Source organism: Mustela putorius, unplaced genomic scaffold, assembly GCF_011764305.1.
Source record: "Mustela putorius furo isolate JIRA1106 unplaced genomic scaffold, ASM1176430v1.1 tig00000407_pilon_pilon_pilon, whole genome shotgun sequence".
Taxonomy (NCBI): Eukaryota; Metazoa; Chordata; class Mammalia; order Carnivora; family Mustelidae; genus Mustela; species Mustela putorius.
In genome coordinates, this window is record NW_025421373.1 from 6,194,955 (window position 1) to 6,220,684 (window position 25,730).

The 25,730-nt window shown below is 47.6% G+C and overlaps 1 protein-coding gene across 4 annotated transcripts in view; it reads left to right on the plus strand.

Moving 5' to 3' along the window:
* Positions 1 to 331: 331 nt before the first annotated feature.
* Positions 332 to 25,730, plus strand: part of PDZD2 (PDZ domain containing 2) — a 349,162-nt gene continuing 323,763 nt past the window's right edge. For 2 of the 4 annotated variants that reach the window (XM_045079441.1, XM_045079444.1), the window contains exon 1: positions 334 to 700. The gene's annotated coding sequence lies outside the window, so the exon portion shown is untranslated. Of the gene's footprint in view, positions 701 to 25,730 lie in introns of all 4 variants that reach the window. The other 2 variants (XM_045079443.1, XM_045079442.1) reach the window with 2 other exon arrangements.

Sequence of the window (25,730 nt, forward strand, 5' to 3'; positions counted from 1 at the left end):
CTCCCCACCCCATGCTGCGTAGGGCAACTGACATTTTTCTGGACGCAAGGCAAAGGCAACTTCAAGTCCCCTAGCTCTCTCTTTCTCCACCTAGATGGCGCCCCAGGCCCCGCCAGCTGGAAATTCTGAGCTGCCATCTCCCCGGATCCTTTCCTCCCAGGATCCCCAGGTTTCTGAAGACAGCGCACCGGGACTCCGGGCTCGCCCGGAGGGACGCGGCACGCGGCGCGCCTCGCCCGGGGGAATCCCCGCCCACCCTGTCATTCCTGCAGGGGAATCCCCGCCCCCCGTCCCTGTCACTCCGGGAAGGGAGTTCCCGCCCCTCGAAGCTGCCAGAGGGAGGGAATCCCCGCCCATCCTGGAGGCTCGGTGGATCCCCAGCGCCGCGCAGCTGGGAGAGCTGGGCGAGGAGCAGGCTCGCGGCGCCGGTGCGTGCCGGCCGCGGGCAGCGAGACGCGGTGGGGTGGCGGCTGCGGGGACCCGCCGAGCCGCGGGCGCCGGAGATTGCGCCTCCCGCCGCGGAGGGCGAACCGCGGCGCTGCAGCTCCGGGCAGGCGCGGCGGCGGCGGCACCGGCGGCACCGGCGGTGGAAGCAGCAGCGGCGGCGGCGGCGGCGGCAACGCGGGGACCCACGGGGCGGCGCCTGGGTCCGCGGACGCGCGAGGAGCGGCAGCGGAAGGCTCCGCGGAGCCGCGCACAGGTGAAGCGACCGTCCCGCAGGGGCGGGGACGCGGGGCTTCGGATGGGCGGGGGAGGGGCGGTGTGACACCCCCCCCCCCCCCCGAGACCGAGCGGGCCCGGGAAAGTTTAGTGACAAATCCCGGTGCGGGAACCCCAGCCCCGGCGAGGCGGTGTGTGGGGCGCCGAACCCGGGCTGGGGCGGCTCGAACTCCCCTCGTATCCGGCCGGGGGCGGTCAGGACGCGGCCGCGGGAAGAGGGCCAGCGACAGCGAGATGACCCGAGCCGCACTGCCGGGCACACTCAGGACAGGGCCAGGCGCCCCTGCCTGGGCCCGCGCCCTGGGTCCCCCGTACCTGGGCCGTCGCCTGGTCCTCTCCCCCAGGGCGGAGGTACTCAGGTGCTCTGGCCTCAGGTATTGCCGTGGGGTCCAGGCTCCCGCGCTTCCTCACCTCTCGCCCGGGGCTCTGCCCGCGGAAGGGACGCGCGCTCAAGGGAATGGAGGGGGCGCGCAAAAAGCAAGGACATCTTTGGGGGGCAGTGTTGGCATCTCCCAGGGAGATGGGGAAACGTACACATGAGGAAATCCTGGTTTCCCTGTGAAGTCGAGTTCCTCCTAAAAACCTGGCCTTCTCCTTTCTCTCTCTCTCTGGCTTCTCTTCCCTTACCCTCTCCCTCTCAGGTTTGATGTTTCAGGTCTTCGGGTTGCTCGTCTTCCGGCAATGGTAAATTGAGTAGGGGGAGGGTCCAGGGTCCGTGGCTGGAGTTTGCCAGAAGACTGTCCTCAGAGGCCTGGTCAACGCAGAGACCTTGATAAGAGACAGTGGAGTGTAAAGAGGGCAGGTCTGGCATGGGCTGGTCGCTGAGGCAGGAATGGCAGGCACGGGGGCGTTCCAGAGCAGCAGCCCTGCCACCGTGCACGGGGACTGGAGGTGGGGGACTGCTGGGGGGGAAGGAGCCACATCCATCTCCTGCAGCTGGCCTGGCCGCTGCCTCCCACAGAGGTAGGTGTTTTGGGTGGATGTGTTTTCCCTGACAAAGCCTGATGAAGCTGGAGGGGGTCCCTCCGTGGCTGCAGAGAGTGATACTGTGGATCTGCTTCTAGAGAGAGCTCCCCGGGACTTTCAGGGCTGCTAGTCCTTACCCAGTGGGGTCTCCCACATCCTGCCCTGGACTTGGGCTTCAGGAGCCTGCTGTTCCTACGGGGCCAGCTTTTCCCCTGTCTGTGGCTTCTGGGTGGGGGTCAAGTAGGTCCAGGTTGACAGGTGTGGTGTGGGAGGGTTGCTTGTGGGGGCAGAATAGAATGTCTCAGAACACACCCCTGGCTGTAGGTGGTTGTTCTAGCTTCGTCAACTCCTTCTTCCAGTGGATGGGCTAAGAACTGGTGCTCCACTAACAACCACATAGTGGTATGGGGGGTGGGCAGACGGCGGTGGGGGGGGAAGCAGGGGGATGCGCTGGGAGGGGAAGAATCAGAACCATGGAAAGCATATAAATGCACCTTCCCTTGACATAGTTAATATGCTCCTGGAAAAATATTGAATTATACTTTAAATCTTTGTCATTAAAATTGATTTTGCATGCACTTAAGGCAGTTTACTATTTAAGGATACTTACGATAATTTCTCTATTCATTTCAACCATTTTAGTTTTGGAGTACCTGTGGTTTGCCTTGCATGGGCCCTCAGAGGCTCCTGGGGATACGCAGAGGCCCCCTCCTTGCCAGAGTTTCAGTCTGTCAGGAGAAGTGAGAAGAGTCTACTGACAGCTGCGACCCGAACCCACACACCTGGGGCATGTCACAGGCACCCCGAACTTATTGGGTGAAGGGTTGATTTCATAAGTAAGGCACCTGGAGAGTGGTCCAAACAAAAACACTTTAGAAGGACAGAGGAGAAAGAAGTCACTTTTGACTGAGGAGATCTGAAAGGCTCTGTGGGGGAGCACTGAGGGGCGGAGGGCTTGATCCTGAGTGTGGATGTGGCCCCGGAGATAGGACGGAAGAAGAGGCTGGCCTGAGGTCTTGGGGGCTCTTAGTTCTGCCGCTGGTAGGGAAATATTTGGGATTTTTGAGCTAGGGACTGTTGCTTTGTGCTTTAGGGACATGAATCTGATCTCTGGTAGCAAGAAACTGGGAGAGGGAGGAGGTGAGTCGCCCAGGGAGGAGGTTATTGTCATAAGGTGGGCCCAGGAGGTCTGTGGGAAGAAGTCTGGCAGCAGGCAGTGGGAAGAAAAGAAGAGTTCTTTAGACACGGCCCTGAAGTAAGGGCGCTACTTGGACTTGAAGAAGAAGCGAAGATCACCTGGAGGGGGGGGCGTGGGAATACACAGGTGATCCAAGTAGGGTGCTTGGAGTTTAACATTCCGCAAACCTGCGACAACCTAGAGAAACCCTTGCGGACCTCTCCTCCCTCTTCCCACTTCTCCTCAGTCTCCCGGGCCTGTCAGTCTCCTCCCCTTGTGAAACCTATCTGTGGCTCCCAGGATGCAGAATAAATTCCAAATCCCATGTGCCTCCCCAGACTTCTTTCCTGCTATGTCCCCTAACACCTCCCCCCATGCCCCCCCCCCCACATACGCACAGGAGCTGTAGACCTCCTGACCTCTTGTACTCTCGCCTCTATAATGCTGATTTGCCGAGGATAGCAGTGGGAGGAGTGAGGTCCTGGAAGATCCTTTCTTCCCTGGTCTTCCTGGTGAACCACTTCTCACTCTTCAAGATCCAGCTCAAGGGTCTCGGCCTCTGTGATTCTCCATCTTTCTTTCCCAGGTTGAGCCATCCCACCTTTGGACTTGGCTCTACAGAACCTCTTGGCACACTCCTCACGCTGCCCTGGGCTTGTTTCTTTAGGACCATATCTTACTCATGCCCGGATAAAACCTGCACCAGCCGCCTGCTAGCTTCCTCAGGAAGAGAGGCAGAGGCCACACTCCATGACCTCCCTCTTCCCACCACCTGCTGATTGGACTCAGTGTTGTCCCAGACCTGGTAGGACAAGATAACACAGAGCTGCAGATACTCCCCTGGCCTAGGTCACGTGGGCCTAAGTAACTTAGACTATGGTGTGAGTGTGTCGGGGGTGGAGGAGGTGTCTCTGTTGGAATGTGGTCTCAGGGCCCTCTTACTGCACCAGTCAGAAGGGGAAGCATCCCAAGGAAGATGAATCCACAAAAGGTCAGTACCAAACCCAAAGAGAGGCTGAATTGCTAGCAAGACAGACTTGGAGACTGGAGAGTTTTTAATCTTTCTTTTGCCTTTAGAAGTGTCTTCATAGTACCATGTAGGATGCGGCAGGCAAGCCCCTAGGGAGGTAGGCAGACGGGTAGAGGCAGGAATGTCTGAGAAGGGCCAGCCTTCACAAAGACTGAGAACAGTGTCTGTCAAGGATGGTCATGGGAGCCAGGTTCAAGGGATGATGGAGAGAGTGATTGCCAAGACGATTGAAGTCAGGTGTTTAGACACTGGATCCAGAAATGTACCAGTTAAAAATAATCTGGTGGGTATTTTGAGGAGGTGGTAGTGTTGTGGGAAGGTTTATTCAGGAATGTCCCCCAAATCCCCTTCCCAGGCATGTATGCTAAATGAAAGAGCAGTGAGAGAGAACGAAGACAAGATAAGGGGTGTTGGGGAGGGAAGAAGCCAGAGGTAAACAGGAACAGGTGCAAGGAAAGAAAAAAGCTGGCATCTCCCTTCCTGGGACAGTAGGAGGGAAGCAGAGGTTAGGAGAGGGGGTGGAGAGGGAGTCTGCATGTGGTGGAGGGAAGTGTCGTCTTGGTCGCCCAGGAGAGGTGCCTGCTGCTGGCAGCGGGTCGTGAACCTGGTGCCTGGCAGAAGTGCTGCTGGCAGCGGGTCGTGAACCTGGTGCCTGGCGCCGGCCGAGGCAGCCAAGAGGGAAAAGAAGGTTTCTGGAATTGGGGTCAGAGGCTTTGGCTGGAGTCCTAGCCGTGCAGAAAACTCACTGGTCAGATCACTAGAAATATTGAAGCCTCGATTTCCTCTTCTACAAGATTGGAGGAATGAGAAAAGATCCTGAGGTATGTATGCAAACCCCTCAGTGACAATGTCTGCTACCAAGTAGCGGGTCCTTCGGTTAGTGTGTCGAGAAATGAATAAGCCTCTTGTCAAATTCTGTGACAGCCCAGTAGTGCACAAAGCAGGACTTTTTAGCCGACCCCGCCGAAGCTTGCATTCAGCTTTGGATGAAAAGCTCTGGACTGCTGGGAGCAGCCTCTCACCTCCCTGTTCCCACTTTAAGGAATCTTTCAGGATGTCTGCCTTTTCATCTGTTCACTTGTTTCAGGTGATACATCTGTAGTTCACATGCAAGGTCAAGTTGCCAGGGCGCAAAGGAAGGAGATCCTGCAGAGTCTCCCCTCCTCTATGTTCTGGAAGGAGTGATGCATTCAGACTTGCTAATTCCACACTGGGGGAACCTGAGGCCCAGAAAACTGGAGAACTTGCCTCTTTCTAGCACAACTGGAACTAGAATCACATCTGCAGTGGCTAGATTTGCAGGACTGTTGTCCTCAGTGGCAATGGTGTAAGACTCAGGCGGGTGAGGAGGAAGATCTGTGTACCCCCTTGGCTTTTTGAATGAATCATGATGTACCTAGAAAGGTTAAATAAATATTCTCCCCTATTAGTAAAGAACAGAGGAAAAGGAACACTTAATTTGATTTCCTCAACACTCATTAGGCGTGTGCCAAATTAAATGATAGTGGGGGAAAATGTGTATAATGTTCCTTTAAGGAAATCAAAGTGTAAAAGTATTTTCTCAGATTATTCCTGATTTATTTATTGATTTGACATCAATTGTGTTGTTCTTTGGGCCTACGCATAAGTTGCATATACAATGATGGATCCTTTTATGGGATTTAAAATTTTTAAATTCCCAATTTTATACTATGTGTATACTAGAAATGGGATAAAGAGAGAGTTGGGAAGGAATTCCTTTCCTGTGGTTCTGTAGTGCTGGGCAGAGACAGGACTGAAAGCCAGGTAGGCCATTGGATTATGCTCCGAATGCCCATGGTCTAAAGAGCTCTGCATTCTGTTTACAAATGTGTTCAAGAAAACACTGGGAGCATTTACGGTTTGAAAAGTCAGTCGTTGAAGAGACCCTTTGTGGTCCGATAAGGCCACTGAGCCTGGCGATGGCTTGTTGAGGCACTTAGTGTGCGGAGAAGACACATTTGTCTTTCAAGTCTCTCCAGCTCCGGGAAGAGGCCTGCCCCAGCTATGGCCTCTCTCCGATGCCACTGGAGTCCTCTCCATCCCACATTCTCAGTGGGGCAGCAAACAATCCCCTTTCTTTTCTTTTCTATTTTTTTTTTTAAAGATTTTATTTATTTACCTGACACAGAGAGAGAGATAACAAGCAGGAAGAGAGGCAGGCAGAGATGGGGGGGAAGCAGGCTCCCCACTGAGCAGAAAGCCCGATGCGGGGCTTGATCCCAGGACCCTGAGATCATGAACTGAACTGAAGGGAGAGGCTTAACCCACTGAGCCACCCAGGTGCCCCAACAATCCTTTTACTCAGAGCACCTGGCTCCTGGACGCACGCATTACCTATGTGAATACATTGAGCGAACAGTGACTGGGTTATTAACTTGCAGAAAGTCAGAAACTTAAGAATTAGCTCTCCTTATGAAGCAATCCAATGAAAGCAGATAGCATTGAACATCTGGCTGATTAAGTTATTCTTGGATTATTTGTTTTTAGGTTTTAAAGTGTTTCTGTGGTTCGTAAAGCACTCTAGGACACATGAAGAGGTTTTGGAGAAGCAAGGCGTGGGGAACTGACTTCACAGCACAGAGGACTAGTTTGGCACACACTGTTGTTACAGGCTTTTGGTGAAATAATAGCATGGGAGTGGGCAAGCAGCCTGAAATGCGTAGCTATTCACTTGAGGATAAAAAAATCACAAACTCCTAAGGACTTGCAAGTTCTTGAAAGACCACTACCCAATCCTTTGCCTCCAGGTTGAAAGCAAATTTAGCTCATTTTAGGTAAGATCTACAGTGTTTTAACATCCTCCTGGTGTTGGGGGCGGTGGCGGAGAGTTCCATGGTATATGTGGCTCTTAACAGAACGTTTCCCAGGCTGTGTCCTTTGAAGTTTTTAGCAAGAGTGGAATTGGATTTGAGCTGAGCCACCAGTGGTCTCCTTTTTATCAACATCTGGACAGTTCTAGTACTTGGCTTTGCATACACTAGACTAAGTCTGCTCCTGCCACCAAATTGTGTATACATGCTCTGTTGTTCTGGCCTCTGAAGAGTGATCATCTGCTTTGCTAAAAATAAAGACACATGGATACAATGCAGAATAGGACCCCTACCCTGAACAGGGGCCTCCATAGTGCTGTGCAAGTCCAAAGTCAACCCTCTGGCAGAGATTTGCCTGCTGAGGGAATAGAAGTTGTGCTGGGCAGAGTAGGAGAGGGGGTATCTTTGGAACATGGTATAGTCAGGAGACAGTGTGGGGACTAGGCTGCCTCATAGGGAGGCCTCTAGGCATCCAGAGAAAGGAGATGGGTGGGGGAGCAGGTGCCTGGGAGCTTTGCTCTCTTGGGGCCTGGTCTGGCTACCAGGCACTCCTGACAAGATCTTGGCATACCTAGGGATAAGGCAGAATTAACGCTGGCTTTTTTTGCCCCTTTCACCAAAGGCTAGCACTTTACAGATGCCTGTCTGATGTGAACCTCCTTGTCCTACATACGTGTCCTGGGGTGATACTGTAATCCCAGTATTCCTCAAGTCTCTTTCCAGAGAGTAGAGAGGCACGTGTGTTTCAGATTAGCCATAGTATCTTGGGTTGGTGCCTACAAGTTGCACACTCAGGGAGGTTCCTCACCCTGACACTCCTTGTATTTGCATATGCAGGTGCTCACTAACTCTCTTCAAGTATTTGAATGTTTTTTTTCCTCTACCTATGAAGATGAGAACGGAGCAGAGTTTAATAAAGCAAGATGTCAATAAGCTCTTCACATTTTTGTGTGTTGGCCAACGGACACTTATAAAATGTCTGATTTCAGCTGTGTTTCAGTTGGATTCCCCCTCACCCGCCTTTTGGCACAGTGTTATTTTATAGAGATTTGGGTAAAACTAGATTGTGCTATACGGGTCTCTTGGTGAAGAAAATTAACTTCCCAGGCTAAAGCAGCCATGCAAATATTATTACAAAATCACTCAGTGTACAAAATTGGCATCATTTTCCTCCACAGTTTTTCACTGCCCACTCTCTACCCCCACCCGGCCCTGGTCACCCCTATTCCCCATATCATTAGGCTAGAGGAAGAGACAGCTGTCCCCAGAAAATCTGCTCAGAGTGTCCTCATCAACATGGGTTCTCATGAGAGAGCAGGCAATGAGACGGCGCGGGCTGAGGAAGATACTGTAAAAAATTGCATTAACCCTTCTCCGGACCTACTACTCCTCTTCAGAAACCTGAGCAGTTATAAGGCTTATTGATTTCTTTATTGGGGAATGCTGGGAACAGTGTTCAGCAATTTGTGGCATCTCAGTACCCTTCCCCCTTCGGGTACCTCGCCTGCTCAGCTTCCGGGCGCCATCTTTATTTTCAGAGTCTCTCAGCATGTTCTGTCTTTCCCCCGTTCCTCAGGATCTTGCATTCTCCTTCCCAGTACATGGATATGTCCAGTACATGGATAAAATTTAAAATTTAAAATCATTTGAATGTTCCCTATTTGGCAGGCACTGTTCTAGATGCTTTACGTATGTTCTCTCATTTAATTCTCCTCACAAGTCAGTGAGGCACACACTGTTATGATTTCCCTATTCATTTCCTGGGGCTGCTATAACAAACTGCCACAGACTTGGTGGCTAAATGACAGAAACTTATTCTCTCATAGTTCTGGAGGCCAGAAGTCTGACATTTAGGTGTTGGCAGGGTCATGCTCCCTCTGGAGGCTCCTGGGGAGAATCCTTCCTTGCCTCTTCCAGCTTCTGGAAGCTGTTGACATTCCTTGTAGCTGTTTCACTCCAGTCTGTATCTCTGTCTTCCCAGCATCCTCTTCTCTGTGTGTTTGTGTCTTCGCTTATGTCTGCATGTCTCTCCTTTGTGTTTCTCTTATATGGACACTTGTCGTTTAGGCTACGCAGATAATCTAAGATGATCTCCTCTTGAGATCCTCCGTGTAATTACACCTGCAAAGACCCTTTTGCCAAAGAAGGTTACATTCACAGGTCTAGGACATGGACATGTCTTTTGGGGGTTGTTCAACACACTACATTCCCTTTTGTAGAGGGAGAAATGGTACAATGTGATTAATCAAATTCTCTAAGGTTCCAGATGGAGCTGGGGTTTAAAGAGAAAAGTCTGGCTCTAGAGCTCACATTTTGACCGATAATTACATTGTTTTCTCTACTGTCACTCACGAATGTGCTCAGTGAGCGTTTATGGTATGAATGGATGGAGAGATGCCTGGGTAGATGGATGGATAAAGCAATGCTTATAACAATGATTGGCCAACATCCTCCTTCCCAGTGTACTGAAAATAATAACAACGACTAATATTCAGTGTTTTATCATGTTGCCCCAGGCCTTGATCTTGAGTCTTCTTCTCTAGCTATTCTCCCTCCTGGGGAGATCTTATCTGGCTCCAGATAAGATCTGTGTGCTATCTCCTGAATTGATGTCTCCAGCCTTGCTCTCCACAGAGTTCCAGACTCACACACCCCACCTAAAGGCTCATTCCAAAAACCTCAAGACCTTCGTTCTTTCTTCCTCGCAACAGCAACTGAGTCTGTAAGTCCTATGCCCTCCGTCCACCTGTGCGGCAGCTGACTGGTGGGAGACTGCTTCCATTTATTTATTTATTTATTTATTTATTTATAAGTTTATTAAGTGATTTATAAATAAATAATAAAAAATAAATAAAGACACAAATCAAGTCATGTCACCTAACAGTTCGCAACTGGGGATTTCTCACTGCCATTTGAATGTAACCAGGCTCTTTGCCCCAACCTGCCTCTCAGATGACCTCCTCTGCTGCGACTCATCGCCCTCACTCTCTGTATGCAGACATACTATCCTTTCTGTTCTGGGACATGCCAAGCGGTAGCCCAGAGTAGGGCCTCCCCTCTGCCTGGAAGCTGCCTCCAGACCTGCATAGGCCCTCTCCTCCCTGACCATATAATCAAAAATGACCCCTCACTAGGCACTCTGTTGCATTACTCCCATTCTGTGTGAAATAGAGTTTTGATTTATTTTTTTATTGGTTGTCTCACCAGTTGGAATGCAAGCTTTATCTGAGCCAGGACCTTGTCTCATTCACTGTATCTCCAGGGCCAACAGCAGTGCCTGGTATATAGTAGACACTCAATAAACAGCCATTGAACAGACTTAGCACTGTTCCCAGTTATCCTTTCTTTACAGATGCCAAAAAGTAGGCTCAAAAAAGTTTAAATTATTTGCCCGAGTTTGCATGTCTATTAAGACTTGGAGCAATTTTGAATCTGGATTCAATTCTCTCTGTCCTGTAAGCCTGTGCTCTTAACCTTATTCCACATAGAATCTCTGAGAAGCAGGAACTTCCAGGATCCCTGAATTCCCCACAGGTCTCCGAGTTTTCTGATTCATTTTTCTGCTCATAAACACATGACATAGATGAATAAAACACAGGGGGAAAAATATACTTACTCGGATTCCAAATGTACTATTTCTCTGAAGAGTTGGCCCTGGATTTAAGCTTGAAAAGCTAAAATGTGATTTCTTTGTTCTCCATTTCGGCATTTAGGCTCACGACTTTTTCGGATCTATCTGGAGACTTAATGGTTTAAACTTTCTTCCTTAAACCCATAGAGGAAGGGAAGAAATGACTATGTCCTTTATGTGTCCTTTATGCAAGGGTGAGATTTGCAGTCCTAAAAGCCCTACAGTATTCGTCCTCCTGGACACCAGCGTTTCCTTACACACCACCATTTTCCTCAGTTTGGTATTTCTGCCTCTGCATCTCTTCCTAGTTGATAGGACCCTAGGGTGAGAACATGGACTCCATTTTTAGATTGGTGGATAGCAAAACCCTCTCTGTTGGGTCTTGCTAAGAAACTGGTTCACTTCTCTAGGCCAGTCATGGAAGAGGCCAAAGGACAGGTTTGTGCCAGATGAGGGACTCAAAGGAACTGCGGCTAATGTTGCAGAGCGGAGAGAATGAAAATGCAGCTATTGGTTTCCTTCCCTGGTGTTGGACCTCCTTTGAAAAATAAGTTCCATCTTGCGCATTACATCAGCATCCCAATAAGTAAACATCAGACAGAAACTACTATTTCAGGCAAATAGTAATTGTAAGAATAGCCAAGACCCACAAATGTAGGTTGGGCTTTTATTTGCAGAAAGGGCTGTAGTGGCTGATTAGTGCATCTGGCAAATATAACCGCTCTCCTGCAGGAAGGCAGAACTCTGGCTATTTGATATGTCATGAGCCTTTTCTCTGCTGTCTGTCAGGAGTGGGATTTGCTGTAGTAACCAGAACTTTGCCCAGAGGGTTGTGCGTGTAAAATGTCACCGATAGGCAGTCTCCTTTATTTTTATCAGAAGCCATAGAGGGACAGCTCACTGCTCTTGATAACAGGCAGATGGGTAGTCCCAGTGAAGTCCAGGTTGAATGCTAAGTGTCGTTCCGCTGTGGAACCTCACCACCCACCACAGTTCGCATTTGCTGGATCAAGGAGCGCTTCTGTATTTCCACTGATAAAATCCATTCTGGAACCTGCATGCTAGGATAATTGGGCTTATTTATTTTTTTGTTTATTTAATTTTTTAAAACGTTTATTTATTTATTTTTAAGTAATCCCTACACCCAATATGGGGCTTATACTCACAACCCTAAGATCAAGAGTTGCATGTTCTTCTGACTGAGCCAGCCCGGTGCCCCAGACTTACTTATTGTGTTATGACTTTCTCAACTGCTGTTCTCAATTTTCAATTTGACACAGTATATGAAGTTTGCTAACAATGGTGGCGCTGCAGATGGAGGTAGGCAGCTGCCCATAAAACCACTAAAAACTGGGAGTGCTCAGCAAACATTTGAAGGAGGTAGTATTGTCAGTTATACTCAGTCCTCTCCTAGAGCTAGAACTTTGTCCTTACTGCTGCAGATTTTTTTTCTTTTTCCATTCAACTAATATTTACTTAGCATGTGCCATATATAGAGAGAAAAGATATGTACATTTCATATTCTATATGTAGGGAATAAAAATAAAAATAAATAAAATTCAGATTGCCTTGAATTATCAATCCTATCAAACTATATAACTGTCTTTTGGGACGAGGGAGAAACAATGGAGAAAGCATTGCTTCAAGACCATGGTGAACCTCATGAACCCCTGTTGGAGACATGGAACTGGCTTTCAAGACTATCAGGAGCACTAATGAGGTCCACATTGCTGAATCCAAGGACCAGTTCTCAGTCTTTTTTTTGTTCCTTCCAAATATTTGAGGTACACAGTCAATCCTTTCTTGAAATGCTTCCTTCCCTTAACTCTCTGGATACCATCATCTATAGGCATTCCTCCTTGTTTACTAGTCTGCATTCCTTCCCAGTTTTCTTGGCTGCTTTCTTCTCCCTGACCTCTTAATGCTGGAGGGCCCAGGCATCATCACTTAGCTTCTTGTCTTTTCTTTCTACGATTGTTATCTGTGATGTCAGTCATTCTCATGGCTTTAAATGCTATCCATAAGCTCAGAATTTGTGCCAGTATGTCTTTATCTTGCATATATAATTATCAACTTGAATGTCCACTGTCATGCTCATCTCTAACATTAACATCTAAAACCAAATTCCAGATTCCCACCCCTACCCCTCCCAGATACTTTGTCTCTGGTTAGTTCTCCAAAAGAGACCCACAATCTGACCGTCGCATACTGCCTCTCTCCTCATCCCAGTCGTACTCATCTCTCAATTGGACTATTTTTGAGAATGGCTCAATTGCTATTTTGCCCCTTCCCCCATAGTCTGTTCTCAACAGGGCAGCCAGAATGATGACCATAAAACTTTAAATCAGATCGAGTCACTTCTCTGTTCTCTGGAGTGTCCCATCTCACTCAATGTAAAAGCCAGAGTCATTATTACATAGCCTACTAAGCCCTTCCCATTCTGACTCCTTCATCTCTATTACTTTCCCTCTCAGCTCCCGCCACACCAGCATGCTTCTGCCTCAGGGCCATTGCACCAGCTATGTCCTCTGCCTGGTCTGCCTGGTGCGTTCCTCTTTCATGTAGATGAGTTGTTCCCTCGCTTCCTTCCATTCTTGATTTAAATGTCGGCCTTCCATGGAGTCTTCCGTGCCACCCTGCTCCAGCCTGAGACGTCGTACGCCCCCCCTTCTCAGCTTTATTTTCTCCTTAGCACATTGTCAGTTTTTTAACATGTCATATATTTTACTGATTTAATTTGCTTTTTCTGCCTGCTCGATTTCATTATAATGTCAAATCGTAAGATCTATGAGGGTAGTTTTTTGAAAGGGGGGGGATCTGTTTGGTTCATTCTCATATCTTCAACTCTTAGAGCAGTGCTGGCATATAGTAGGCACTCAGAGCATAATTTGTGGAGAGAATGAAGTAGAATATCACTGTTATTTTAAATTTAAATGCTGATACCCCAGAGATTTTGATATAATGGTAGGAGGTCCAGTGTAAGCATTAGTCTCTTCTGAACATCACCCTTCCCCCCCAGGTGGTTCTAGTGTGGAGCCAGTGGTGCAAACCACTACTTGTTTTTCTCCTTCTTGGGATTTTACCTCTGTGGTGTATGTTGCTGCATTCTTAACAAATCCATTAGTCTCAAAACTTAAATTGCAGTGGAGGATTTTAATGAAATTTATGCTGTGTGTAATCGTTTATTAGGGGTTTTCATAGGAGCATCTTGTAAGAGTTAATGTAGGGGACTTCCATCCCTGCATGACCTTGGCCAAGCTTTGATGGGAGGCACAGACCCTGTAGGGCAGACTTAAGTGTCTCTTTGTTAAGGTGAGCATCAGACTTTTCTCTTTATATTTGAGAAGTGGGAGGGAATTTGGATCTGACTTAACTTCTTTCGTCTACATTAGCTGCACACATTTATTCCACACCTCCTGCCCAGAAGCCCATCTACCCATTGCTTAAATTCTGTTCATCCCTTATGGGCCGAGTGAAGTCTCTTTCCCTTTACAAAGTGTCCTCCCCTCCCGCTGGCTGGCAGCCTCTCCCAAAACGTCTGGCCCACCTACTGCCTGGCACTTCACTTGGCATCCGGTGTGTGCTGCTTTTGATTGGTAAGATTTTGGGTGAAAGTGGGTTTTTTGTTTGTTTGTTTTTTTAACTGCATCCCAAACTAGACTGCAAATTCTCTGAGGGCACCTGACCAATACTCTTCACATCTTTGCGTCCCCAGCAGTGGGCAGTAAACAGATGTTGATGGATTGGCAAAATTCTTTCTGTTGACTGCATTGGCAACTTCTAAGGAGTGTCGCATAGGGAAAGGGGTGTCATTCTCCGTGTAATTAGGGATTATACCCTTCAAAACCGCGGTGGCATTTTTTACTCTGATTTATTATTGATCTCTGAGTTATATGTTTCTCATCTTACCATTTTCTTTTAAGTGACTGAATACATAGCTTGTGAGATTTAAAATTCCAAGATTTCAGTACCCTCTTTGAAAATGATGTATTCAAGAAATCTCAGATACAACCATACTTGGCTTCACTTTCAAAATGAGATTCAAGGAAATAAAATTTAAACTGCCTTTTAGGGCAGCTGGGAGGAAACTCCAACACAGGACAAAGGGGGCTCCCGTATAAGGGCCCCCCCTTTATTTGAAGGAGTTACTTTTTTGTTATAGTCTCATTATTAGGCTTATGCTCTTCATTTCAACTGCCTGGGAAATCAGGTAACCTGATATACTGGAGGAGGAGGAGGGTTTAGAGACTGAGTTCTTAACACCTTTGTGGCCTTTTGAAGCTCTAGGCTTAGTGAAGAGTGATGTCATGGTGAGACAGGAAATGTTATAAAGTCGTAAAATGTCATAAACCAATTTCCATCTGGTCGTAGGTGTATAAGACACAGCAAAGAAAAGCGCATTGTGTTTTTATCCGGTGGGGATAAGGTTACTAGACCAGTCCATCATGGGAAAGCTGTTGACATAGTGTATCTGGACTTTTCAGCAAGGTGTTTGGGTGATCCCCTGTGAGATCTTTGTGGGCAAGATGGAGAAACGTGGACTGCACAGTAGCTGCATTTGGTGATTCGTAGCTGACTGGCTAAATGCTGTACAGAGTGCTTGATGGATTGGTGTCCATTTAGAGAGAGGGTTCTAGTAATGACAGTCAGACACAGTTCTGCTTTGGATTTATCCTTCTCCTGTTCAACATTTTTACTGCCAACTTGAATAAAGATATGGATGACATGTTTATCCCATTTGCTCATGACCCAGATCTGGGAAGCACAGTGACCTCATTTCACACCAGTATGAGAATCTTGACTTACAGGATAGGCCAGATCTTGCAAGAGTCAGCCAATGGGCTCAAGTGAAGGTCCTGTACTTATGTCTGAGAAAAACTGTTGCATTTATTATAGGATGGTCAGGAACCTGCTTTAACAGGGTCTCCGTGTAAAAGATTTAGGTAATTCGTTCGACTCTACCATCAATGTGCATCAACACTAGGGTGTGATTATTAAGTAGGCCCAGAAACAGATGGTGGACCCTTTGTACCAGACCCATACTTTAGACTATCATGTGCTGTTCTGGGCAACACGTAGTGCCAAGCATTGTATCCCAAAGTGAGGATCCAAGATGGGGAATTTAGTGGGAAAGATCTGCAAGGAAGACAGTAGTTACCTTCAAATCCTTCTCCTTCCAGCCCACACCCTATGGACCATAGCTTTATCCACTCCTTTGCCAATACTCTAAACTCCCTTACCTCCTTCCCTTTTGGTGTCCTTACCCTCCAAGGTCCTACTCTAAGTATGTTCAATCACCTGCATTTTCTACTTCCATCTCCTGGCTGCCAAGCATGTCTATGAAGGAAAAACCCCTACCCATCTATTTGGATGGAGATGCAGAAAAATGGTCTCTACACTTGTCAGCTAGGTGGGCTGGCAGATCGTCTCTTTACAGGATCCCGCTCGCCTTCCCCTGCCCTTCTCCCCAGCAGTGTCTAACTCTTCTCTTCTCTTCATGACTTTCTCCCTCTCTCGGCACTCAGGATCATAATCTTTTCTTCACAGAGAGAATCAGTGGCATCTCCCTCTGTCTTGCTCCCTCACAAACCACCTATTTCCACATCCAGCCTTCACCCTTTTCCTTCCTGCCTCTGAGAAAACTCCCCCTGGTCTCTTGCATCTTTAATGACCATTCTTGATCAGTAGACCCTTTCCCCTCTGTCTTAAACCACTTCCCGTGTCCATAAGTGTTTTGCCTCTCCATGTATTTACCGCACCCCTCTTTAATTAAGACCTCATTGCCCCCATATCCTTAACAACCAGATGGCCTGAACACTTGGTCTATATCAGCTGTTTTCATATATTTAATCTCTCATTAATTCTTCAGTAGACTGTGCAATCTGATTTCCATACCCAGCATTCCGCTGAAATTCCCTTGCCATGATCACCAAAGGGCCTCTGCATCTAAATTCAGTAGACGCCTTTCAATACTTAATTCAGTTGACACTCTGACCAGTTCTTCCTTTATGAAACACTGTTCTCCAGCTTTTCTGACATGACTTCTCTCCTGGTTTTCTTCCTACCTTTAAAATAACTCTTAGTTATATTTTCTCTCTGAGCTCCTCTCTGTGGAGCCCTTTCATAGATTTTGCAGCCATTTTTATCCCTCTTTCCTTTTTTGCCTCTTAACATTGATGTTCTCATTTTGGTCCATTTCAGCTGCATTTTCATTCTACCACTACCTACATTCTGATCACTTCCAGATCTGTACCTTTCGATCCAACCCTTCTCCTGAGCTCTGGACTCACATGTACACCATCAACCTACCATCTCCATCTGGGCAACCCTCAGCTGCTCCAAAGCAGTACCTCCCAAACTGAACCCATCACCTTCCTTCCCCATACAGACCTGCCCTTCCTCCTCTGTACCCTATCTTGGCCAATGGCACCCCTCTCAACCAGCCTCCCAAATAAGAAATCTGGACCCATCTCTCAACTTCTTTGTGGTTCTGTATATTTGTACACAGGATGTTTGCAATTACAATCCAGTAGATGGCCAAATAAATAAAGTATTTTAATGGTTTTCTTGTGTAGGACCACTAAGACTTATTCTTGTTTCTGGTGCAGAAGCCAAAAACAAGAGCTAGAGCATTGAAATTAAGGGGAAGAGATGCAGCTCCATGCCAGGAATATTTTTGCAACCCTTGCAGTCTCAAAGCATCATGGACTGCCTTGAGAGGTAGTCAGTTTCCCTGCACTGCAAACAGCAAACAGAAGCTAGAGATCTGATATTGTAAGATTGGGCTGGGTGGCTTCTGATGCTTCTACCAACCCTGAGATTTAGCTCAGCAGCTAATAAGCCCCTTCTATATACTTTGCCCACATCATCGCATTTATGCTTCCTAATAGGTTAGTAGCTTCATTTTATGGATGAGAAGCCAGGAGCATGGAGGGTCAAGTAACTTTCCTCTAATGATACAGTTAGTACTAAGGCCAGGCCTCCAAAGCAGCCCTGAAGTCCCTAAATCTCACGGTTTTTGTTAAATCCTGGCCTTCTATTTGACAGTGGAAACAGACTTCAGCTCAGCAGAGAACAGTATCATCTGCTGTGTACCTTTGCTGGTAGCAGTAGACCTTTGAGGCTAATAGAAAGGAATAATTCTTTGAAATGGAGCTTAAATAAAGAAATTTGGAGCTTAAGTTCTTAAATATGTCCCCATATTTATTGGTATCTTACCCTTTCCTTCCATTTTGACAGATACCTGATTATTATAACAAACAATTCTAATAACCAAATGTAATTTTCTTCATTGATCGCCATTTCCATTTCCCACAGGCTCGGAAAGGAGCTAGAAAGGGTTAACTCTTCCATTAGAATGGCTTTGAATGAAATGCAGGTCCAGGAGCAGAGGGTCCAGGTTGCTATGTATTAGAGACTGAAGACAAAATCCCGGATTTTCTTTTCCAAACTTGAGAGAAAAGGAGATACCCCATATTGCAGGGATGGGGCGGGGGCAGGGTTGGAGTGGCTTGAAGTTTACAAAGACTTTATAAGCAAATATGGACCTCATTTTCATTTTTGCTTCCAACACATTGTCCTGGAAGGAACCAGAAGTCTGATTAAAACAGCAGATCAGCATCAAAATGGGAGGCAGTCCATCTAGGGTGACCTCTGGAAGGGGTGTAGGGGGACAACTGAGTCCAGGACGTGCAGTCCGGGCTGGAGAGCCTGGACTTGTAGATAAGCTGTGAGTGGTTATTTTTACAGTCCTCCTTCGCTGCCATTCCCAGAACCCTAAGGAGCACTTATCCTCTTAGGTGCTCAGAGGTCTGTGGTACTTCTCCATCTTTCCCGTGATCCGAACCTTATTGTTTGAGTATGCAGAGAACATTCTTCATCTGTGGGCTTGAGGGTTAGGGAAGGCTTGAAGATGTAAAAGCCAACAATACTCCTCCAGCCGTAGGACAGAATAACCAGCTCCTCTACCCGTCTTCTTTTCAGAGAGGCAAAAATGTAAATGCTGTCACTGCAGCAGGTGCAGAGCTGGATTGGGAAGGAGGGGGACAGTAGTAGACAGTGACAGGTGAGCAGCCGACACTCCGTTCTGGTCTAGATACTGCCGCCATCCAGCTGTAGTAACTAGCGCCGCTAGGTCCCACTTTCTCTGCACTTAGAGCTAAGCAATTGCGTTTAATGATTCTGAACGTCTCTTTTATCTCTAAAAGAAGAAAATGTCCTGACACTCAGTCATGGCTCACTAATGCACACATTGCCTGTTGCTTGAGAACGGATCATCCCATTCTTGCCTCTCACTCCCAAAGACCAGCTCATGTCTGCTGTGCCTTGGACCTCACATTCTGTCCTAAATGAATAAATTCCTCTAAATTAAGCTACCCATAAAAAATACCCTGTTTCTCTTAAGAGTAGGTTCCATGAATATGAAGAGACTTGCAAGACATGAAAAATTCAGTTTTTCTTCCACTGACTGTTATTTCTTCTGTGGACTGTTCGAGATCATCTATTTTAATCTCCTGTTTTATGAAGGAATAGATCTAGGCCCAGAGAGGTGGGGCAGCTTTCTGAGTTCACACAGCAAAGACTCTTCTGTAGGACTTTTCCCCCACTGCCCAAAATGGCAAGATGCAGATACTTTAAAAGAAAAGTATCGTTTCCTGTCCAAGAAAGTTATTCTTAAACAGGAGGCTGTTTCACCTAGAACTTTTTGTAAGGAAAAAAAAATAATAAACAAGTGCACTAGATTTGTCCTTTTAAGCCAATTTAAGAAGTGTGCCTTCTCTGTGCTGTTGAAATTGGCAGGCCGACATCTTGTAGACAGACTGTTCTGGTCTACTCGGTTAGTTGTTATCCCAAATGCAAATCTGACTCATGGGTGAGATCATGAGAAATCTGGACTATTTTTCTTGATGACTTTTTCTTTCCTATTCCAATTTTCTTTTGCGGTCTTTGGCCTTATACGTTGCCCATGCTGGGGAACAGAATCTGGAAAGGGTTGTTCCTAGGATCGTCTCTGCTGTCATATGAATCTAAAAACAGCTGGAGCAGTCTTGGCCATGAAGTGTATGTGGCTTTGGTGTGGAAAATCAGGTCTCGTGTGTGTGTGTGTGTGTGTGTGTGTGTGTGTGTGTGTGTTGGCCTTATGGCAGAATAAGAAGATTTTTGTTTACTGGGATTTGAGGGATTCTGGGAAGACCCTCCTTCTAATCAAATGAATTATTTTCATTCAACCAATGTCTGTTAGATACCCACCTGTGGCTAGGTGCTGACATCTAGAGAAGGTTACCAATAATTAAATGAGTAAATATTACCTAGTCTGTGTATTAGGGCCATGCTAGCTGCTGTGACAGTCAAGTCCCCGAGATTCAGTGGCTTGACATAACACCAAATTATTTCTCTCTCCTATGAAAGCCTAGTGCAACAGCTCATGCTCTCCTCCACATGGTGATTTAGGGCTGTGTGCTCTTTCCATCTTGGGTCCCCACAATTTCCTAGGCTACAGGGTCATCTACCTCCCAGTGGTAGAAGGCAAAAGAGGGGAGAAGGCACATTTACTTCGGAAATGCCTTGGTTTGCTGGTGGCTCACATCGCTTAGCGTATTCCACTGGTGAGAAGTAACCCCAGGGCCCCGTTCGGAGGCAGAGGGGACTGGAAAGTGTAGCCCATGACAAGTCTATGCTTTGGAAGCTTATGGAAGTCTGGTGTGTGGTTCTCTGTCTCTGCTGTTGTCTGGTAAGAACTTTATGGGGCAGAGCGCTCAGGGTAGGGCACCTGGCTGCATGTGATGTGGGAGTCCGAGCCAAGCATCCTTTCCCTCCCGAGCTTGAGTTCAAGTCTGCAGCATGCCACTCTGTGTCTCTCACACAACTCCCTTCCTGTCTCTAGAACTTTCCCCCCACCTCTCCTTGCCCTTGCTCTGGCCAACTCACTTTTCCATTGGGTACAAACGTATAGTGCCTTTGCCCGACAAGCTTTCCCTGGACCCACAACCCAGCTTCCAGGTATGTTTTCTGGCCTTCTATGAAGAGAGAGCAAGAAGATGACTATTCATTGGAATTTGATCACCCCCAGAAAGGCACTCCTGCTAATCAACTGGAAGTTTTACTGAGCATAAACTTCAGGGGGTCAAGGAGCATTTAGGGAAAAGAGGGAGGTAAGAAAGACATCAGATGATGATGGGAGGGAGGAAGGGACCGTTACAACCTCCCAAGAGCCTGGAGGTGAGAACTCTCACCCTTTGGAGGTAGAGGGGCAGCATGGGGCACTCAGATCCTACTCAGATCCTTTGCCTTCAGATCCTACACTTCAAATAGCAGCTTTCAGGAGTTCTCAAAGTTCATTTCTGAAGCATAAAGGAGAAAACTTTGCAAATGTTGGTGATGAAAGAATGGAACCCCCAACCATACTCTCCCTGAGGAAGCCTCCTATGTGACCAGGAGGGGAGGAGACGGTTACCCAGCCAGCCTCGGTCTCCACATGGAAGCCAGAGGGCGTGCAGAAACCTCCAGGGTCAGAGCAATCATGGAACGTATCTTCCTGTTCCGACAGGCCCAGGATCTTATAAAGGAACACAGGGTCTTAATTTTTGGGATATAAGAAATGGGCATGTTTCTCCTGCAGCTGAACTTATCTCTTTATTCAAAAAGTATTTTCTTATTAATTATTTTTAATGATCTCAAGGAAAAGTGCCTTTTGTGATTATCTTGACAAGCTCAAACATGCGAGAGCCCTGCTGATCCTGCATTTATGAAGTGACGGCTGCTTTACTGTTTAGGTTATCATTAGAGTGACCTAAAAATAAACTGGTGAGCTGGGTGCTCAGAAAAATACTTGGCGGGTTGGTTTAGGAGGGATTAAACCTCCCGCCTCCTCCCCCCAGCTCTCCACAGAGTGCTCTCCTTTTCTCTGTTCTTCCCCCGCCATGACCCGAAGTCTTGGTTTCCAGAAACCTGGGGCTGGGAATACTATGGGTGAATAACCGCAGATGCAGAAACTGGAGGCAAAGAATCCGAGGGATGGGGCAGACGCTTGAGATCGACTGAGCAGTAGTGGACCAGAAGGCTCTCAGGCCCGGGGAGACTCTGGGCCTCCCCGGTGGCGCGCTCTCTGGTGCTTGTGATTGCTCAGCCCAAGAACGGACAAGCCCGCGTTCAGCACGTATTCGTGGAGCGTCTACTATGTCCTCTTCTAGGCAGTAGAGACGTGGTGCGGTGAGGAAGGTGCGAAACCTCAGCCCCACGTAGTGCTTCCATTTAGGAAGGGGCAAGGACAGGCAGGAAACTCGTAAACTAAGGCATATGTCATGTAACTTCGGGAACCACATGCCTCTTGTAGTAGAACAATACAGGTTAAAGGGCTACAGGGTCGTGGAGGGGCTTGGCTAGGTGGTGTGGCCGGGAAGCCCGATCTGGGAGAGGGGACTGGAGCAGAGGCCCGCAAAACGAGCCAGCCGGGTGCTGATGTGAAGGGAGAAGGAACAAGTGCGAGGACCCGGCGGGAGGAAGAGGGCGGCGGCCAGGGGCCTGGTGTGGCGCATGTGTGTGGCAGCCTCACCTGCGAAGGCCGTCTGTGTCACCAGAGGGCAAGAGCAGTGGGGGTGAGGCTACGTGAGGAAAGTTGGAAGGTGAGGGCAATCTGCAGAGATCAAGTTCTCCAGCAAACTGGCTCCTGGTCACCCCTACATTCTAGTATGTGCCGACGTGGAGGTCTAATTTCCAATCTGGACAGGAAATTGCTTTTTGGTAAAAAGGAAAGAGTTGAGAAACGCAGTCTGCCTAGTTGCCCTCTCTTGGGAGAAAGCCGTTTGGAAGTGGGTAGAATATAAAACAACTCCTTTCTGTCCCTCAAAACTGTGGTGCTGCCCCTGCCTGCCTCATAAGGGGGTCCCGAGGTGGAGCAGAGAACTTTGGGTCTAATTGGCCCATGGCAGAGCAACTTCGACCGTGGCCTGGAAAACTCCCCAGAGTCGTCTAGTTAACAACAGCTCTGTTACTAATAAATCCTTTGAAATCTTCTGCCGTTGTTGGGTTTTTATGACACATTTGCATGTCGAGATCATTTGGGTTTTGGAGTTTAGGTCCCCTGCTGTTCCTCATGTCATGAACGGACAGTAATAACTGAGCCGGGATTGCGTTCTGGGGTTGCAAGTAGATGAGTTTTAAAAAACATCAATCTTATTTTCAGGCAAATATAGCTAATGATAGGCTAGAGGAAAAATAATTCAAAATCTGCAATGAATGTTTGGTGATTTCCAGCGGCCCTGCTTCTTAATGAAGTGAGTGGAGAATGAAGGGTTAGAGGAAGAAAAGGTAGAAATAGCATCTTAGGAGTTTCTTGGGTATTGGAGGGGTTTGTTTTGTTTTGGGTTCTTTTGAATTAAAAATAAAAACAGCCCAGCCAAGGCAAGGGGACAGTGTTGGAACCCCCTAGCTTGTGGAGAGAGGGGGGAGCTGAGCCCACCTCCCCCTCCCTGCTTGCTCTCACCTCCGGGTGTGCAGTGAGTGGCTCCAGCCATCCTTTCCTGGGAGCTATTTCATCGCCAAGTGAAAGGACTGGAAAGGGCCTTGGAAATAATCTAATACTAATCCAGGTTTTATGCGTAAGGCGTGCGGGACGTCAGACAAATTGACTTTCCTAAGTTCCTCCAGCTTTTGAGCAACCGAGGTAGGATTAAAGAACAGGAAGAGTTGTTAGCAGCTTTTGCCAAGAGGAGTGTTTGCAGGCTTTTTACAGGTTGTCATTTCTTCATTCTGGCAGTAGTGGACTGTTGAGTGTCCGTTGTGTGTGCCTGGCCCTCCACTACCATCCAGCACCTGAAGAAACGTGAAGACAGCCTTAAACAGGCAATACAATCATAACGATAATTACAGTAAATGTCGAGAACATTTATTGAGGGTTTATGCTGGGCCAGGACTATACTAAATCCTTCAGTAAATCCTTTATCTTATGAAATCCTCCCCCACAAACCTGCAAGTGGGTCCTATTATTATTCCCCGTTAACAGGTGACAAGATTGAGGCCCAGGCCACTTAGCAGCTCTCCAGGCTAAGAATTTGAACCTAGTCTACCAGACACCAGGGTTAGAATTCCCACCTGCTGAGCTCTCCTCTTTTTTTACACGATGATGCAAGATTCAGTTGTTACTGTTAGGTGACTGTTGTTTCTCAGTTGTGGCCAAAACTCAAGGAGAAGAAATGTAGATGCATTCTTCTGGGTCATATCACCCAGGCCATCAGTGGGTTTCTTTTTTGTTTTGTTGCTGATTTTTGTTTGCTGTTGTTTTTGGAATTTTCCAGGTGTATCAAGACTTTGACCTCTGTAAAGACTTACTTTTGTGAGTGCTGACCATATTAGGGAGGTGGCTAAGTACTGGGGATTCAGCAGTGAGCAAAGTATTTGTTTTAGTTTGGGTTCCCCAGAAGCAGGCTTGGAGACAAGGATTTGGGTGCAGGAGCTTCATGTGGGTGCAGAAATGGTGGTGAGGCATGAGGAGAAAAGCTGATTAGAGGGGCACCTGTGAGGTTACTGGTATGACAAGGGCAATAGCAGCTCAGGCACTCTGTGGGTCTCTTTGAGATGGTGCAGGACATACCTCAGAATTCTCCCATGGGGCAATAAATAATGAGGATTATTTGTCTATCAGCTCCCACTCTTATTACTTCATTGGGCACAGGTTGCTTCTGGGAGAGTAAACTCCCTGGCACTTCCCTCAGGCAAAGAATCAGAAGAACCCTAGAGCAGGTTTAAGAACTACGTAGGTGATCTCCAGGAAGGGTGGGCCAGGGACTGTGTCCCCAGCTTCTGCTACAGTCTAATTCCTGTCCTCAAGGAGCCCATCTTGTTGTGGACAGGAGAATTAGCAGAATTCACAGCATAGGAAGACCATGAGAAGATGAGAACAATGAATGGAAAATAGCAAGGAAAACAGATGATGACTCTCTCAGGGGAAATCAGGGAAGGCTTTCCAGAGGAGGTGACACTGAAGGGCTGAGAACATACTAAATATAATTCCCTGTCACCAACATCCTCCTTATTCCCACTGCTAGGACATGGTGCAGGATTGCCACTTTGAGTGTTATCTGGCCTTTGTCATCTGAGAGCTCTGAATTCTCCTTTTCCTGTGTGCCATCTCACTGGGGTTCTCTTGTGATCAGCATCAGGACCATGAGCATCGCACATTGCTCACAGCAGTGGCCACAACCTCTAAGCCACTTGTGTACCCAAGAGGCTGGTGCCAACCGCATCGCCCTCCACCACCACCAGAGCTGGCCTTCCCTCAAATCCTGGCCACAGTTCTTACTCGTGAGAATCTTGGACCAGTAGAGAACCTGTCTGAGCTTACCTTTCCTGATGGCCATCCTGAGGGCAGGGGCCCATGGCCTATACTAATGTTTCTCAGTGCAAAATTTGAGAAGCAAAAAGCATGTGTCCAGTTCCTATGGAGAGCTTGTCAAAACACAGATTCCTGGGCTCTACCCCCTGGAGGTTCGGATGCCAATATGGTGGGGGTCTGGTCAGAGATATTTTCAGTTAACAGCCCCCTGCCCTACTGATGCTGCTGGTCTGCAGTCCATGCTTGGAGTGGCAAGGACCTCTCTTCTAACTCTCTCCTAGACATTTTCATCCAGATTGGGGTTTCTTGGTGTCAGGTCTGTTGACATTTGGGGCCAGATTATTCTTCTCTAGCAGCATCCTTGGCCTCTACCCACTAGATGCCAGTAATTCCTCCCAGTAGGGACAACCAAGAATGTTTTCAAATGTCACCAAATTACCCTAGATTGAGAACCACTGACCTAGATGTTCCAGAACACTGCTTCTCAGACGTTAATGTCGGAACGACTTTGCTAAAATGCAGATTCTTATTCAGTAGGTCTGGGGAGGAGCCCAAGAGTCTGTTTCTGTTAAGCTCTGGGGTAATGTTGATCATGCTGGTTGGGGGACCGCACTTTGAGTAGCGGCCATCCCCACCCGCAGTTGGACCCGAAGGCTGAAAGGTGTCCCTGCAATTTCTGGGTTCTGTCCCAGCAATTTTGGTCTGTCCCTGTTGTTCCTAGTTATGCCCTCAGGTTGATTAAAGGTGTGGCAGTTGCGTCCCCTCCCTCCCCAGTCCCTCTGCCAGCCCAGGGGCCTCCTGTCTGTCCTGCTTGTCCAAGGAGAGTGAGCCTTCCTCTGCAAGTGACAGCACACCTGAGTTTGCCTTTGATACGCACAAGGACCTCACCAGAGCCTTTCAGTGTTCAGAGAGCCCACTGTGCACTTCAGAGTCTTTATTTTTAAAATATGAGTTCACAGGTGTTGGAGGGGGGTTGTGGGAGGAAGAGTGTTCTGTATGGAAGGTAAGAAGTCCAGGTGTGCCAACCTGAAATTCTAGGAGCTCCA